The 5,697-nt window shown below is 33.6% G+C and overlaps 1 long non-coding RNA gene across 3 annotated transcripts; it reads right to left on the bottom strand.

Moving 5' to 3' along the window:
- Nucleotides 1-507: 507 nt before the first annotated feature.
- On the bottom strand, nt 508-5,073 carry LOC136286074 (uncharacterized). 3 transcript variants are annotated; one of them, XR_010719735.1, is made up of 4 exons: nt 4,984-5,073; nt 4,785-4,856; nt 3,153-3,299; nt 508-2,426 (listed from the first exon to the last, which is right to left on the bottom strand). It is a non-coding gene; the product is annotated as an uncharacterized lncRNA (long non-coding RNA). The 3 variants fall into 3 exon arrangements; XR_010719736.1 differs by having other exon boundaries at nt 4,785-4,836; XR_010719734.1 differs by having other exon boundaries at nt 4,785-5,073.
- Between the last annotated feature and the right edge of the window lie 624 nt (nt 5,074-5,697).

Below are 5,697 nucleotides of genomic sequence, written 5' to 3'. Positions count from 1 at the left end.
TCATACCTGCACACAAGGCAACTGTTATTTTTGTCTTTGCTGCTTCAGTTCAGCAAATGCTAAACTATTACATGTGCATCAATTTTGTTCCCCAATTAAAATTAAATGTCTTTATCAATATTTTTCCCACATCTTCATTCTCTCTACCAAGTGCCGATGTAATTTTTATGTATGTGTAGGACTGAGCAACTGTTTCTATGAGAAAGTTCCATTAGACCATAAAAACCTCCAGTTAATTGCACAGCAAACATCAATTAATGAAACAAGTTCAGTGAAAGACCACATCAGCTTGGCAAACAACACTTATCAAGCTATAGAAGCCTCTAAAGGCATTCTTGGCAGAAATCCTGTATCCTGAAGAATTGTGTATCCTTGGGAATACTGTCATTATTTAATTACTAGATGATGTTCTTGCATGTTTGTTTATTGTTGTTTTGTTTTTCACCTAGAATTTCTTTTTTTACTAATGTGCCATGCCATGGCTACAACAGTATAATTGAAGAATGCTCATTTTCAAGCTTCTAAATTCCCCATTTAATACTCAATAAGATTAATATTACATTAGTATTCAATATTCCTAGAGCACTTTGTCCTCTTCATATTACAACCATGAAAGGAGCTTTTACAATCAGTTTTCAAATCCCTCACTTTGATTACAATAATGACAATCTCTTTCCTGTCTAAGAGCAATGTGGATGTTTTTCATATGTGTTCAAAAATAACAGTTTCACATCCCACACATATCTCTGGATTCACTTCCCACCAGTGCTAATACTCTCTGTGCTGTGTTGTGTGAGAAGGCAATGACATTATATGCAACTTCTTGTAGCAACAAAGGACAATGATGCATGAAGTCATAAAATCTTTTTAAGCAGAGGAAGCAGGAAGCCTAAATTGTTCTCTGACTATATAGGTTCATTTTGACGCTCTAAATTTTATACCATTTTCTTAACATTAATTTCTGAGAACCTCATAAATATTTATTTTTGCTTGCACAAGCTTTGCTTTTTATACAATCCACTTCTTCTGAAGCAGACCCAAAAGTAGGTGCATGGAGTTTGTATGACACATAACTCATAGTCTGTCCATAGAGATTCAACTTAAATAACTAGGAATTAATTAACATTTTAATTAATAGAATCTAATATCAATTACCTGGACAGACTAGCCCCATTTATTGAAAGGGTGATTTACTTGTTTATTTTGTGAAGCACACAGAACTCTGCCCATGAAGGTGGAAAATTTATTCTAAGTTCTTCCTGCCTGCACATAAAAAGGTAACCACTTTCACTAAGAGATATGGTCATTATAAATTAGGAGAGAAACCCTTGGAAATGCAAAATTCTCGAAATCTTTAAATAAAATCTGCATTTTGTCTGAAATGTGAATAAGAAATATGTTCTGAAAATAGATGAGTTATAATTTTCAAGTCTTGTAATGTGGAAGGATTTGGGTAAGTTATGACTTTATATCTCTTGTCCATGGGTTAGATAGTTAATTTAGAAATAAGAACTAGCCACAAGGAATTTCTAAATAAAATTTAAAAAATCTTATTTCTTACTTTTGTATCAAATTTTCAGGAAGAAATATTCCTCATTTCATCCCAAAACATTTTTTTTACTGAAAAATTCAATAGAATGGGTTTTTAAAAACCCTCCTATATTTTTAAGTTTATATTTATATATATATATTTATGTACTTGTTGTATATATATTTTTTGCTATTTAAACACTGTCACACTGCAGAGATGTAATGTGAAGCAGTCAATTTAAAAGGTGCTGATTCCAGTGGGAATTATCCTTGAATATATCAGTCATCAAATTGCTATATGTTTGGGTAAATGATTCATTTTGGGGGCACACACCAAGCAGACTAAAACCAAAGAGAATTTTCTATATCTCTAAAAAAACCCCACCAAAAACCCAACAACAAAAAACACTCAGAAAGTCCATATTATCTTTCCCAATTTTACCTTGAAGTAAGTGATAGAAATACACAGTCCAAAATATAATACCCTGTAACATATGGAACAATCTGCACATCAATAAGATTTTCTGTGATATATGTATTACCACAGAATGTGATAAGGAAGTGTGGTATGAAATTTTCATCTGGTTTTCTTACAGGATGCCTTCCTTTGCTTTTACTAAGGATTAAAGTGACTATCCCAAACTCTTAGGAGTTAAATCTTAATACTACACAATTGAATATTCTATAGGTAAGGAACAAAGATTTAGCATTTGAAGTTTGGTAACAATCAGTAAGAGCAAAGAGGAAATAGACATCATGCCTCAGCGAGGAAAAAGATATTCTTGAAAGCCTCCCCACTTCTCTGTCTCCCTCCTTTTCACTCCCGTGTATTACGTATGCTAGCTGATGTTGCGGGGAAATATTCATGAGAGATAATGTCCTGGTCTAAGTCAGATCTGTGAAAACAAAAAACAAACAAGCAGCCAGACATACAAAAAACCCCAGCACATGAAATAAAAGCAATCAGTCAAGTCAAAGTGAACCAGAATGTCTGCATTGTGAGAATCTTGCCACTGGCATAACACAACCCCTAATTATAGACTGCTCATTAGTAGCAATAGAGAATCACTGTTTTTCTCCTTTGTGTGTTTTAGAAACTATTGTACTGTAATCTTGAAAGCAGAAAATTCTCAAATGGCTAAAACTGTGTCATATCAAACATTACAATAGAACTGTGTATTTGCTAGAGTTTATGAATAAAGAAGATCAGAGGCTGCAGAGGGAGAAAGAGATAGGGAAAAGAAAAGAAGGAAAAAAGAAAAATGAGTTTTCCAGTGGGAAGAGGATGGAGAAGTTTTGTACAGAAAATTATTTCACAGTCACCAGTTCTGATTACAACCTGCTCAGCTTGCATGCACTGCTTCTGCTCTGGCTGCAAATGATGAGATTTTTGGCTGGCACTTAAATCCCTGTCCAGGACTCTAGGCTGTGAGGAAAACCAATGAATGGAAAAAGAGAGTGGAAAGCAAGCAGCGGGCTTTGGAGTAGCTTCAGTGAGAACTCCCTCCAGACTGTTTCTCTTGGGCTGATTATCCTCCTAAACAAGACTACTGAGTGGTCTTTTTGAACTACTGGAATAGATCTTTCCTTTCTTCTACTGGGTGGAAGAATAGAAAATTTACCTGAAAACATCAGTCATTGTTGTCTTAGTGTACCAACAGAGATCTCACAAAAAATTTTGCAAAGTCCATCCTCTTTCATAGCTTGTAGTTTGAAGTGGTCCTTATCCAATGCCAGTTAGCAGAGCTAAATCGTTCACGAACCAAACTCTAACACCATTGAAGAACAAGAACAAGGAAACATTTGTCAAGTTTTTTTTTTTTTAAAACTAGATCCAAATTTACACAATTCTTAAATCCCCAGGCAATCCCATTTTAGTCCCAGAAAGACATTTTTACCATGTTTTTCAATTCGCCTTACAAAATACATCTCAATTTTAAGACTTCAATTCAGTAGGTAAGTGAATATAGAAAATTTATCTCTTCATTGTTTTGTCTCAGTCATTCTCAGTCACACAATGTCTTAAATTCAAATGCAGACCTCCTACAATTACAGTTCCCTCCTTATCTGTTTCATAAAAGAAGTAAAACCATGCAGCATTCTTGCTGAAGAGATTTCTGTTTTTCAAGTGACACAAAGAAAAATAGTTATCATTCTTATTTCTTAGACACGTACAAAACCTGAACTGAAAAACCCTCCTACTCAGAGGCAGAGGATATTTTATTCTATGTTATTAGGTGTGTACTAAATGCAATTTTTTTTCAGTTCACTTACAAAGAATTTTGCATGGTATGAAAAAACACTTTTGTCAGAAAACTTTAAGAAAACTGACAGGTTTCTCCCTGACTTAGTCAGTAGAAGTATTTCCTCTGCTTTCAATAAGACTAGGACTTAAGCCTTAATTTCCAGCCAGTTTTTATATGTATAAATTTGTAGTATTTAGGAAGTGGTAAAAACTTTTCTGAAATCAATCTAAAAAAATCCTTAACTTAGTGAATCTTGTCTTCTGAAGCTTTGCATTCTCTCTCTTTTTGTGTATTGTTTTGTTGGGTTTTTTGGGTTTTGTTGTTTGGTTTTTGGTTTTCTTTTTAACTTTAAAACATTAGCACTTCAGCTCCTCTTCGTGTTGGATGAGTAACTGCTGAGAATGAGCAGTTATATCTTATAGGCCTCTTTTGTTCACAAACTAAAGTAAATTCAGCAAATGTGAGGTCTTCTAAATGAAAGCATTTAAACTTTCTTTCGTTATTTTCAAATATGTTGAAGTTAAAAGCTGTGTTCTGAATTTGATAGCTGGAATGCTAAATATACGAAGTAAAAAAGAAAAGTAGCACGGGATTAAAAGCAACAACAACAACAAAAAATACAAATAAACCAAAACAAAACTATTTGAAGACATGGAAACATTTTAAGAAACAGAAATTTTACTCCTAAGTTGGATACAATTTACAGATATAACAGGAAATAGTTCTCTGTCTTTTCTCAAAGTTATCAAAGGTCTACATTAATTTTTACCTATTAAGAGAAACTTGGATAAGTAGTTTTCTCTGTCCATTACTTCCATTTTGAATAAGATAACATGCCTTGGGACTGAAACTATATGGTCAAGAATTTCTTTGTATTACAATGTATACTCTAATTTGTTTAGAAAATAAAAAATATTTAATTAATAATATAATAATTCATGTAGTTTTTCTATTAATATTTCTTAATATTCTATTAATATTATTATTAAAGTGTTCATTGAAACTTACCTTATTCTCTGTGCATGTGTGTGTTTGTGTTTGTCTGACCGAGATCATGATGCTGAAAAGCAGAAGAGAAAACTAAAAACTAAAACTAAAACTAAACTTAAAAGGAGATCAGCCTCCCAAAGAAAGCTCTGGGAAGTGCTGTGACTTACACACTGAACTGAATTTTGTCTTAACTAAACATACCACTAGGATTTATCACCTTTTAAAACAAATGTGTTAATTAATTTGTTTCTTCACCAGTTGTAGTGAACACAGCCTGGGCCCAAGGATGATAAAGACACCATGTGGTTTGCAGGGGGTTTGCAGGAAAAGCTGCTCTGAAATGGCACATCAAAAGATAAACTTCATGCCAGCTGTGTTATCTTTTACTGCCACACCCAGACCTCTTCCTGTTAACATTCTCACACTTGCACCTAGGGAAACCAGTAAATAACAACTATTTTCTACATATTCAGAGTATCAGTTTTATGACACAAATGTTGATTTATCAGGAAGCAGTTCTCACAGATGTTAATATGGAAATGAGACCAGATGTGTTGGTTCCCTTACAGAACAGCTATGGGATAAATTTTTTTAAAGTGAAGGAACCCCTTTGGATTTTTTTTGCTCAGTATAAAAACAGGAGTTCCGGGGTTTAAAAAAAAATACACTGCAGAGAGGTTTTTTATAGTTTGGGGGTTTAGTTTTCGGGTTTGTCTAAATTAAGATTTGACACGCCATGCACTCATGTACTTGTGAATTTCAAGGTGTTTGCTTATCTTTTCCTCTTGACAGGATTAATTTATAGTGGTACCAATATTTCCATGGTGTAGAGGGAAGAAGGATACCAGGATTTTATTATCCATGTGAAAGATGGGTAAGACATGGACCAGAAAAAAATAACTTTAAATCTGGGTTTACTTCAGCTGGTGCA

The sequence above is a fragment of the Chamaea fasciata genome, unplaced genomic scaffold (genome assembly GCF_029207755.1).
Source record: "Chamaea fasciata isolate MVZ Bird 193981 ecotype frontalis unplaced genomic scaffold, bChaFas1.0.hap1 SCAF_2, whole genome shotgun sequence".
Taxonomy (NCBI): domain Eukaryota; kingdom Metazoa; phylum Chordata; class Aves; order Passeriformes; family Sylviidae; genus Chamaea; species Chamaea fasciata.
Note: the sequence above shows the minus strand (reverse complement) of the source record. Positions and strands in the feature narration are given on the sequence as shown.